Raw genomic sequence first — 12,374 nt, 5'->3', positions numbered from 1 at the left:
TTCACGCAATTATTATATTCAAATATAGGTGGGTGCAGTTGGACCTACATGGTTCACACTGAAATTTGTGCTGTCCGATTGTTGTGATGAGAGTAGCTCTGCGAGATAGGCCAGCGAAATATGATGCACAATCAAGGTGTGCATTCATGTAAATGTGGCTTATGCAGACCAGATAGCTATTTATGAGATGACATAATTCAAAATCCTCCACTTTGTAAATGTCATTGCCTCTGTTCAAGCATTTCCATGAAATGTTCATTTTTTGCAATGCTTTGTGATATTTCCTTATCATGGATGATTCTTTGAAGATAAAATGCTTGGAATGTATAAATCAATTATGATTCCTGTCTCAGTCGCAGAATACACATTGCTTCCAATGAAAATGGCATGGCAGCACATAGTGGTCCGTATATTAGTAGCCCTGTGATTGCGCCCTGATAGCTTAATCGTGATTTTTTTTTCTCTACAAGACTGATGAAGCCTATACCTTCGCATTCTTCCATGTCTTTTTTTTCAGCTGAGCCTAGTCCGAGCGGCCTCCAATTTTCCAAGGAGGGCAGCAGCGCGGAGCAGATGCAAGAAACGCCAAGAAAGTGGGCGAAGAAAACGCAGCTCGGTCACACCCTTCGAACCAAAAAGAAGCTGCTAACACTTCCACTCACGAAGTGAAAGGTACCGCAAGGCAGTCGGTCAGATGAAAAAAAGGGACGAGAGGCGAGGCGAGTAACGCAGCAGGAGGTTTTAAACAAGCTTGAACCGGATTTGTCAAAGGACCTTTTTGAACTGCTTAAAGCACGAATCAGGCTTGGTACATTCCCCCCAAAAAAACACATTGGTCCAAATGGATGAAACAATTCACTCTCAATTCACGCTTCCTCAGAGAAATGCTTCACTTGCCACATGTGCGGACACTCAGGTGCTGGCTGGCAGACATCCCCAATGACACCTGGTATCATTCCAGGTGCCATGGATGCAATAGAATCAATCATAAAGCTTGGCCTCTGCTAGACTAAAGCATGCTGTCTTTTATTCGATTAAATAGCCTTGAAAAGACATTTGATGTACGATCAATCAAAGATATAGTGATTGGCTACACATATGATGGAAACACAAGGACTTCTCGTGTGGCAAATGCAGCCATTCTAATGGCTGTGTCTGGCATATCGAGAATTTGGATGCAGCCAGTAGCCTTTGCAGTGTCCCGCAATGCAACGTCAGCTCTTGCAATGCACAAGCTGCTATTAGATGTAATTATGCAGCTTGAAAAAAAAGGTCTTTTGGTAAAAGTGTCATCTATGATCAAGGGTCAAACAATGTCAGCCTGTCAAGAATGCTGATCCATTCTCTTCATGAACCATGTTTTACTGTCAACAACTGCAAACTATACTTCATGTTTGACATCCCACACCTGATAAAATGCACGCGGAATAATTTGAGAAAACACAAGCTCACGATTGGCTCCGAGGTTGTTGACTGGGCGTACATTGAAACCTTTACAAAAATACTCGCAAATCACGCCTCTAACACACCAACTGACATCTAAAAAAGAAAGATTGCTAAGGAAGCTCAAAGAGCAACATATCTACAAGATGCCCTTTGCTGACACACGGCCGCTGGATAAAAGTGCGCTTTTTCATCCAGCGGCCGTGGCTGACATAAGAGTGAAGTATGCCACACAAGTATTCAGTGAATCTGTCTCTGTGGCACTCCCCACTCTCATTGCCATTCAAGAGCTTCCTCTTGATGCTAAATTTACAGCTCTGTTCACAGAAAGAATGGATAAGATTTTTGACAGCCAGAACAGTTTCGACCCCAAAAAATCAGGATGATAAGTTGCGGTATGCAATGATTGATGGGTCGGAACACCGTGCTTCCCTTGAGTCATGCATCAGTTGGATTGCCCAATGGCACTTTGGTAGTCCTCGGACAAGCAGCCGCGCACTGTTAAAGGTTGGCAGATTAGAATCAAAGCCTTGTTGTTGCTGTGGACTGGTTTAAAAGAGGACTTTGATTTCACTCATCTTTTCACCACGTTGATTGCAGTAAGATCCCCTAGAAAACTTTTTTGGAATCATTTGTCAAAAGCAGGCTGCAATGAGACACCAAATGTGTACCAATTCGTGGCGGCTCTAAAACATATTTGGATTGGCAAGCTCTTCAAGCTTTCTCAGGAAACTGTGAGGTGACAACAATTGCTTTCCTCAACAACTTGGAGAGTGCATCTGCATTGTTGTCAACTATAGCAGCACACCAACCACAAGCCACAGCACGCAGCAGGCCTCTGATCATCTGATGTGCAGGCATCTTCACAAGATGCGACCGACATGGTGTATGAAAATGTTGTGTACCATGTCGCTGGTACTCTTGTGAACAGCTTTCTTGAACTGAGGACTAGTGAGTGCATATGTGAGAGAACACTCCTTGAAGTGGATGGAGGCTCTCTCCATGGACGACACCAATTCTTTGCACTACTCAAGGAAAGTGGTGTACCCGAGAAACTCCTCGGTTCCATTGCAGTAACCTCTGAATCATGTCTGAATTACATAAAGGAATTAGATTCAGGCCTTCAGACATGAAATCAACTATTGTGCACATTTTTCCAATGTGTGCAAAAATCTGGTGGAAAGGATGCCAATCCGGCAAGCTATTTTCTGTTCAGTTGGCTGCACTGAGAAATTTCTTAAATATTCTGCCGCACAAGGCTACATTGGCACATTACATTTGTAAACAAAAACACACGAAGAAACAAAGTCAAGGCACAGTGCTGCTGCCAGCAAATAACGTAAAGTAGCAGGCTAACTTATCCTGTGCCTTTCTAGAACATGATTATGTAAATTGGATTTCTAGTGCAGCCTTCTGCACCCATTTCCTATCCATTTTTTAGATGTGTTGCACTATTTGTTTTTTAGTGTGTATATGTACGTATTTTATGTATATATGTATATTTATGTAGGTATATATTATATATGTGTATTTATAATTCTGCTGTGGTTGTATGTAATGCATTGACTACTTTTGCTCCTGCTGCGTTACTTTTGTATTATACAAGTTTAACCGACTAACTTTTTTTTTGAAGCCTTGTGTGCCCTATCAGCATGAGTATTACAACCAGAGGTTCTGGATTGCTTTAGTATTGGGAAATGCCAACACTTCCCAAAATGCACTGGAAAACCCTGCTCGTTCTGCTTTCTTTCTGTTTGCTTGACATGGTTTGGAAGGCAATCAAACATCCAGCCTCCCAAAAAATGCCAAAATTTATATAATACTGACGACTCGTTTACACTGAAGCAGTCTTTACAAACAGTAACAGTGTGATTAATTCACAATGAACGTTGCAAAAATAGGTTGATTAATAAAAAATGTGGAGGTTTTATGTCCAAAAACCATGATACGAATATGAGGCATGCAGTAGTGGAGCACTTCAGATATTTTGAGCACCTGGCGTTTTTTTAACGTGCACCTAAATCTAGGCAGATGGGCCTCAAGGCATATTGCATCCATTGATATGCAGCCGGGATTCAATCCCACTACGTTCGGGCCAGCAGTTGAGCACCGTAACCACTAGACCACTGCGACGGGCCACGAAGGTTGAAGCATGCATGAATTCAGGTGCTCACCAAGTCCAAAAGATTTTCAGCACCCAGGGGCTCTGTCACTTTTCAAGTTACAAACCTCTGGTCATGACTGTTGTGCCACTGCAAAGAACTGATGGTGTCAGCTATTCACAGGCATAAAAGATATCATTGATGAAGTGCTCAGCTCTGTGAGGATTCCAGAGGGGTTTGTGCAGAAGCTGCGACTCGGTTGACATGCATGTTAGTTTGAAATAGAAGCATGCATCCATACTCACTGAAACTATTCACAACGTACTGTTTGTGTAGAGCAACTGTGTTTCTTGTTTAACTAAACTCTGCAAACTCCGACATTCCACTTCCTGAACCAACGAATGACAAGCGATGCAGTTCTAGTTAGTGACACATTATGATGAAACTGTGCAGCGTTCCCCATCTGCAATTTAAGTACTGCTCAGAAAATCTTCTGACATTGTGATGGATCCAACATGATACCTGGTAGAAAAATAATAGGGAAGCTGCGTTCAACTTTGCACTTTACTCTACTTATTTCTTTGATAAGATGCTTATCTTCGTGTATATTTCATGTTACCTTGAGTATTTTGCACAACTTCGAACTTGACTAATGACCTGTGATCATTCCTGTTATGCACCAGTCACAACCACAATGTTTCCACAAATTTCAAAGGTCACCTCTGCAACTGAGTCTAGACCACTCTTTGTTGCGTTCTTCTCCCTTTATTACTTGAAAATAAAGCATGCTGTGTCCTGTTCACATCACGTGAGCTTGCCTACAACACATTTACCTGGAGGAAAACATGATCAGGGATAGCTGAGCCAAATGGTAGATTTGTCTCACTGCTTTTACAAAATAATATGCTGTAGCACTGCAGCATCAGTCACAACATATTATGACATTGATCTACTTATGCTCCATGGGTTCGTCTACATGAGCCAAAGGCTATGACTGTTAGGTGCACTTTCTGTGTACATATATGCAAAAGTATGTGTGTGTGTGTATGTGCAAAAGGGAGTGACACAACGCAGGGCAATAAAAAAAAGTACAGGAAAGGGTGTTTTTCCTATACCCCTTGTTTTCTTCGGCTTGCGTTGCGTCATTATCTTTTGCACAGTATGCAACCAACCATTCGAACAACTTGTTTTGTTATGATATATTTCAATGCGCGGGATTGTTTCGCTTCATGCTGCTAGTCATAATCTGTACAACTCGTATGTGTACACTTATTTACGCTGATGTAGCACTTTATATGCTTACCCTGCTTATGTGATTGTATTATGCTGTATTATGCGTTTTCGTATCCTATTTATATTGTACGCGTGCTCGATGTACGCATTCCTGTATTCAGGTTTTACCACAGCAGTATTTCGAATCTTTTTCGTTTTCTTTTGTTATTGTTACCGATATTATAGCCCAAATATTGCCTAAACGTGCAGCAATTTACGTTTCCTTCAATAAAATGTCATGTGAAGAAAGTCATATGCGCTTTTTGCTTCTCGAGCGAGCGCCGAAAGCGGCCTGCTATGCAGCTGCGACGGCGCCGCTCGCCACCATTCGCCATGCTACCACAGAGGCTACAACGAAGCAGAAAAACAACTACACACATTACGTACGTACATCGGCAATAAAGAGAGAAGACAGTGCAGAAGCAATTAGTGCGCAAACGCTCGAACCGACGTCGCGGCCGCGGGGCCGGCGGCACCACGAGCGAGGAAGCGACCGCAAACGGGCGCGGCCATATTGGATTTTTTCCTTTCGGATTGGCTCGCCTCCAGCAGAAATCCAAAATCCAGTCAACTACCGCCCAGCCCAGGAACCGCCACTGTCGCCGGAAGCGGAAAAACGTCCCCATTGGCCCTATGGGTATGTCACTCCACTGCCGCCGCCATCACGCCTGCGCAGCGCACAAGCAGACGACGCGCAAGCACGAGAGCGCATAGAAACGCAAACTTTACCACCGCAGCGAGGAGCAGCGATGTCGCACGTTTATTGCGGCGTGAAGTGGTGCGATTCCTCGGGGAATGAAGGCGAACACTTCTTCAGAATCCCTGCTGACCACAGGTATTTATACGTTCACTATTATATATTTCCCAAGATGTTCGCAAAGTTTTGATTTGCCTGTCGTTGACCGTTATGATTTGAAACTGCTGAATGAACAGCGAATTTTCTTGCTGCCATTCGTTGCTGCAGCTATCTGTTTGAGAAATGGTTACGATAATAAGTTAAAATTAGTGGGCGGGCTGCAGTTTGTGGCTCGACGCGGCGTCACCTCTCAAAAGCGGAGCTGTTCGCTAGTTATGGTTGCTCACGTTAGTATATATGTGCGTGCCTCACTGCCTGACGTTACCTCTACTATCTCATGAAAGCTAACCAATTCGGATTACCGTGTCATGCAACCGTGTCTTCAGGGTGTTTTGTTACGTGTTACTTTAACTTATGCGTTCTAGTAACATTAACGGAGTGGGATAGTTGTGCTCGCTGCAGCTGTTTTTTTAAGCGCTTTAATGCGTGCGCACACATCACGTCCGTGTAGTTTATGGGTGGTGCTCGCAGCCGACGAAAGTATCGCTCGCAAAGTTATTGCGGAGGCCCCAGTAGCGAACTCGGGACACTGCCCTCAGATTCGAACGTGTGCTGCGGTGTTGCACAAGTGAAAACCACCGCGTTCCTCATCTGTGTGTCTGTTTACACACCGACCGCCTGCTCGGATTTTTGTCGCCGTAAATTATCTTATCACGCGGGGCCACTTTTTTTTTCCTCTCTAATCTGGACCCATCCCCACCGCCGCCCTTTCACTTTTCTGTATTTTTTTTCAATGCGCTGTTTGCGCTCAGCGTTTACACACCATAATTCCTTATAAGCTTACAATATCGTTTCGACTCGCAAAAGCAGCGGAAAAACAAGAACTCGATCGAGTTGTGTTTCATATATCAAGTTTTAATTCAGAGAATATTGTCGGGATATATGTAATTATCTGTAATTATAATTTAGTGGAAATTAAAAACAAGCACATTAATTAAGCTTAGTGCCACGCCTTTAAAAGCTTGCAAGTGTATTTACTCTACCAGCTGTTTTTTCACCGTAGGGTGACTAAGTTCGAGTACTTTAATTGCAGACAACCAGTTTACTGCAAGCGAGTTGCCGTCCCTGCTGCTGAGACTGCCCCCCTAGTGTGGAAGGTAGGTGTACCGAACAAGGATCTGTTTCACCTTCTGCTTGGAATGAAAGGGTACAGAATATTTGGTTGGTGGTGCCACTGTAATACTGCACGAATAGCTTGCAAAAAATAAAAACAAAGAGCGGTACTATTTTGTATTCTACACCTGCACACTCGAGCAGATCTACTCTGAAATTAGAACAGTAGGTAGAAATGCCACAGCTGTTTTTCAATTACCAGTGCTATGAGAACAATTGCTGTACGTAAACCTTAAATGCAGGAAATGTACTCTAGGGGAAAAAAAAATGTTGTTAGCTTGCACTCATAGAGAAGCATTTTGCATGCTTTCCAGTAAGAATGTCTGAGTGCACTGTTTGCATGGTATGGATGAACTGATAGCATGCTGCACAAACGCAAAATGAAGACACATGGAGATAGAGCAGCGAAAATGACTTTTGGCATCTCACAGTATAAATAGTTTGTACTCTGTCCTGTTTCCGTCCTGACTCCTCTAGTGTTTGTGGAGCTCGGTATGAGTTCACAACAAACCAACCTCCCTGCAAGAAAACTTTGTTGCGTGGTATAGATATCTTTTCTTTTTCTACATCAATGCATAGACTCAGTGCTTTCTTTGTTGAGCTCATTCCATAGAGATGAAAACACTGAGTAGTTTTCCTCAGGCAAATGTGAAAATTGCTCCATAAGTCTGTTGCTCAGTATTCACACGTGCAATGCAAAGTGAGGGTATTAAAATACCTGCTTGCCAGCCTTTTATAGCATATTTATTTCTTTTTCAACAGCCGCTTCGCCAAGCACACCCACAAGAAGGCCCACACCACCGTCACAGGTTTCACCAAATGATGGTAAGTGCAAAAAGTGAGAGAGAGAATTATTGCAAAGTACACATCCTGCATCTGCATAAGGAAGTATGGACCAGTAGTCTTGATGTTTTCCTAGTAGATATGGACACCTAAGCCTGTGTAATATTGTCACAACCTATAATGTTGACAAAACCATACATATAGTTCAGGGCCTGCAACCCGTGATTTAGTTCACGCAATTATTTATATTTCAAATATAAGGTGGGTGCAGCTGGACCTACATGGTTCACACTGAAAATTGTGCTGTCCGATTTGTTGTGATGAGAGTAGCTCTGCGAGATAGGCCAGCGAAATATGATGCACAATCAAGGTGTGCATTCAGTAAATGTGGCCTATGCAGCCCAGATAGCTATTTATGAGATGAATAATTCAAAATCCTCCACTTTGTAAATGTCATTGCCTCTGTTCAGCATTTCATGAAATGTTCATTTTTGCAATGCTTTGTGATATTCCCTTAATCATGGATGATTCTTTGAACATAAAATGCTTGGAATGTATAAATCAATTATGATTCCTGTCTCAGTCGCAGAATACACATTGCTTCCAATGAAAAATGGCATGGCAGCACATAGTGGTCCGTATATTAGTAGCCCTGTGATTTCGCCCTGATAGCTTAATCGTGATTTTTTTTTCTCTACAACACTGATGAAAGCCTATACCTTCGCATTCTTCCATGTCTTTTTTTTTTCAGCTGAGCCTGGTCCGAGCGGCCTCCAATTTTCCAAGGAGGGCAGCAGCGCGGAGCAGATGCAAGAAACGCCAAAAAAGTGGGCGAAGAAAACGCAGCTCTGTGCACACCCATCGCACCAAAAAGAAGCTGCTAACACTTCACTTACGAAGTGAAAGGTACCGCAAGGCAGTTGGTCAGATGAAAAAAAGGGACGAGGCGAGGCGGGTAACGCAGCAGGAGGTTTTAAACAAGCTTGAACCGGATTTGTCAAAGGACCTTTTTTGAACTGCTTAAAGCACGAATCAGGCTTGGTACATTGCCCCCCCCCCCAAAAAAAAAACATTGGTCCAAATGGATGAAACAATTCACTCTCAATTCACGCTTCCTCAGAGAAATGCTTCACTTGCCACATGTGCGGACACTCAGGTGCTGGCTGGCAGACATCCCAATGACACCTGGTATCATTCCAGGTGCCATGGATGCAATAGAATCAATCATTAAAGCTTGACCTCTGCAAGACAAAGCATGCTGTCTTTTATTCGATTAAATAGCCCTGAAAAGACATTTGATGTACGATCAATCAAAAGATATAGTGATTGGCTACACATATGATGGAAACACAAGGACTTCTCGTGTGGCAAATGCAGCCGTTCTAATGGCTGTGTCTGGCATATCGAGAATTTGGATGCAGCCAGTAGCCTTTGCAGTGTCCCGCAATGCAACGTCAGCTCTTGCAATGCACAAGCTGCTATTAGATGTAATTATGCAGCTTGAAAAAAAAGGTCTTTTGGTAAAAGTGGTCATCTATGATCAAGGGTCAAACAATGTCAGCATGTCAAGAATGCTGATCCATTCTCTTCATGAACCATGTTTTACTGTCAACAACTGCAAACTATACTTCATGTTTGACATCCCACACCTTATGAAATGCACGCGGAATAATTTGAGAAAACACAAGCTCACGATTGGCTCCGAGGTTGTTGACTGGGCGTACATTGAAACCTTTTACAAAAATACTCGCAAATCACGCCTCTAACACACCAACTGAATATCTAAAAAAGAAAGATTGCCAAGGAAGCTCAAAGAGCAACATATCTACAAGATGCCCTTTGCTGACACACAGCCGCTGGATAAAAAGTGCGCTTTTTCATCCAGCGGCCGTGGCTGACATAAGAGTGAAGTATGCCACACAAGTATTCAGTGAATCTGTCTCTGTGGCACTCCTCACTCTCATTGCCATTCAAGAGCTTCCTCTTGATGCTAAATTTACAGCTCTGTTCACAGAAAGAATGGATAAGATTTTTGACAGCCAGAACAGTTCGACCCTAAAAAATCAGGACGATAAGTTGCGGTATGCAATGATTGATGGGTCGGAACACCGTGCTTCCCTTGAGTCATGCATCAGTTGGATTGCCCAATGGCACTTTGGTAGTCCTCGGGACAAGCAGCTGCACACTGTTAAAGGTTGGCAGATTACAATCAAAGCCTTGTTGTTGCTGTGGACTGATTTAAAAGAGGACTTTGATTTCACTCATCTTTTCACACGTTGATTGCAGCAAGATCCCCTAGAAAACTTTTTTGGAATCATTTGTCAAAAACATGGCTGCAATGAGAAACCAAATGTGTACCAATTTGTGGCGGCTCTAAAACAAATTTGGATTGGCAAGCTCTTCAAGCTTTCTCAAGGAAACTGTGAGGTGACAACAATTGCTTTCCTCAACAACTTGGAGAGTGCATCATTGTTGTCAACTAGCAGCACACCAACCACAAGCCACAGCACGCAGCAGGCCTCTGATTCATCTGATCTGCAGGCATCTTCAGAAGATGCGACCGACATGGTGTATGAAAATGTTGTGTACCATGTCGCTGGTACTCTTGTGAACAGCTTTCTTGAACTGAGGACTAATGAGTGCATATATGAGAGAACACTCCTCGAAGTGGATGGTGGCTCTCTCCATGGACGACACCAATTCTTTGCACTACTCAAGGAAAGTGGTGTACCCGAGAAACTCCTCGGTTCCATTGCAGTAACCTCTGAATCATGTCTGAATTACATAAAGGAATTAGATTCGGCCTTCAGACATGAAATCAACTATTGTGAACATTTTTCCAATGTGTGCAAAAATCTGGTGGAAAGGATGCCAATCCGGCAAGCTATTTTCTGTTCAGTTGGCTGCACTGAGAAATTTCTTAAAATATTCTGCCACACAAGGCTACATTGGCACATTACATTTGTAAACAAAAACACAAAAGAAACAAAGTCAAGGCACAGTGCTGCTGCCAGCAAAAACGTAAAGTAGCAGGCTAAATTTATCCTGTGCCTTTCTAGAACATGATTATGTAAATTGGACTTCTAGTGCAGCCTTCTGCACCCATTTCCTATCCATTTTTTAGATGTGTTGCACTATTTCTTTTTTATGTGTATATGTACGTATTTTTATGTATATATGTATATTTTACATAGGTATATATTTATATATGTGTATTTATTAATTCTGCTGTGGTTGTATGTAATACATTGACTACTTTTGCTCCTGCTGCGTTACTTTTGTATTATACAAGTTTAACCGACTAACTTTCTTTTTTTGAAGCCTTGTGTGCCCCTATCAGCATGAGTATTACAACCAGAGGTTCTGGATTGCTTTAGTATTGGGAAATGCCAACACTTCCCAAAATGCACTGGAAAACTCTGCTCGTTCTGCTTTCTTTCTGTTTGCTTGACATGTTTTGGAAGGCAATCAAACATCCAGCCTCCCAAAAAATGCCAAAATTTATATAATACTGACGACTCGTTTTACACTGAAGCAGTCTTTACAAACAGTAACAGTGTGATTAATTCACAATGAACGTTGCAAAAATAGGTTGATTAATAAAAAATGTGGAGGTTTTATGTCCAAAAACCATGATACCAATATGAGGCATGCAGTAGTGGAGCACTTCAGATATTTTCAGCACCTGGCGTTTTTTTAACGTGCACCTAAATCTAGGCAGATGGGCCTCAAGCATATTGCATCCATTGATATGCAGCCGGGATTCAATCCCACTACGTTCGGGCCAGCAGTTGAGCACCGTAACCACTAGACCACTGCGACGGGCCACGAAGGTTGAAGCATGCATGAATTCAGGTGCTCACCAAGTCCAAAAGATTTTCAGCACCCAGGGGCTCTGTCACTTTTCAATTACAAACCTCTGGTCATGACTGTTGTGCCACTGCAAAGAACTGATGGTGTCAGCTATTCACAGGCATAAAAGATACATTGATGAAGTGCTCAGCTCTGTGAGGATTCCAGAGGGGTTTGTGCAGAAGCTGCGACTCGGTTGACATGCATGTTAGTTTGAAATAGAAGCATGCATCCATACTCAATGAAACTATTCACAACGTACTGTTTGTGTAGAGCAACTGTGTTTCTTGTTTAACTAAACTCTGCAAACTCCGACATTCCACTTCCTGAACCAACGAATGACAAGAGATGCAGTTCTAGTTAGTGACACATTATGATGAAACTGTGCAGCGTTCCCCATCTGCAATTTAAGTACTGCTCAGAAAATCTTGTGACATTGTGATGGATCCAACATGATACATGGTAGAAAAATAATAGGGAATCTGCGTTCAACTTCGCACTTTACTCTACTTATTTCTTTGATAAGATGCTTATCTTCATGTATATTTCATGTTACCTTGAGTATTTCGCACCACTTCCAACTTAACTAATGACCTGTGATCATTCCTGTTGTTCACCAGTCACAACCACAATGTTTCCACAAATTTCAAAGGTCACCTCTGCAACTGAGTCTAGACCATTCTTCGTTGCGTTTTTCTGCCTTTATTACTTGAAAATTAAAGCATCGCGTGTCTTGTTCACATCACGTGAGCTTGCCTGCAACACATTTACCTGGAGGAAAACATGATCAGGGGTAGCTGAGCCAAATGGTAGATTTGTCTCACTGCTTTTACAAAATAATATGCTGTAGCACTGCAGCATATTATGACATTGATCTACTTATGCTCCATGGGTTCGTCTACATGAGCCAAAGGCTATGACTGTTAGGTGCACTTTCTGTGTACATATATGCA

The sequence above is a fragment of the Rhipicephalus sanguineus genome, chromosome 11, assembly GCF_013339695.2.
Source record: "Rhipicephalus sanguineus isolate Rsan-2018 chromosome 11, BIME_Rsan_1.4, whole genome shotgun sequence".
In the NCBI taxonomy this organism is placed as follows: Eukaryota; Metazoa; Arthropoda; class Arachnida; order Ixodida; family Ixodidae; genus Rhipicephalus; species Rhipicephalus sanguineus.
This window is presented reverse-complemented; position numbering follows the sequence as displayed.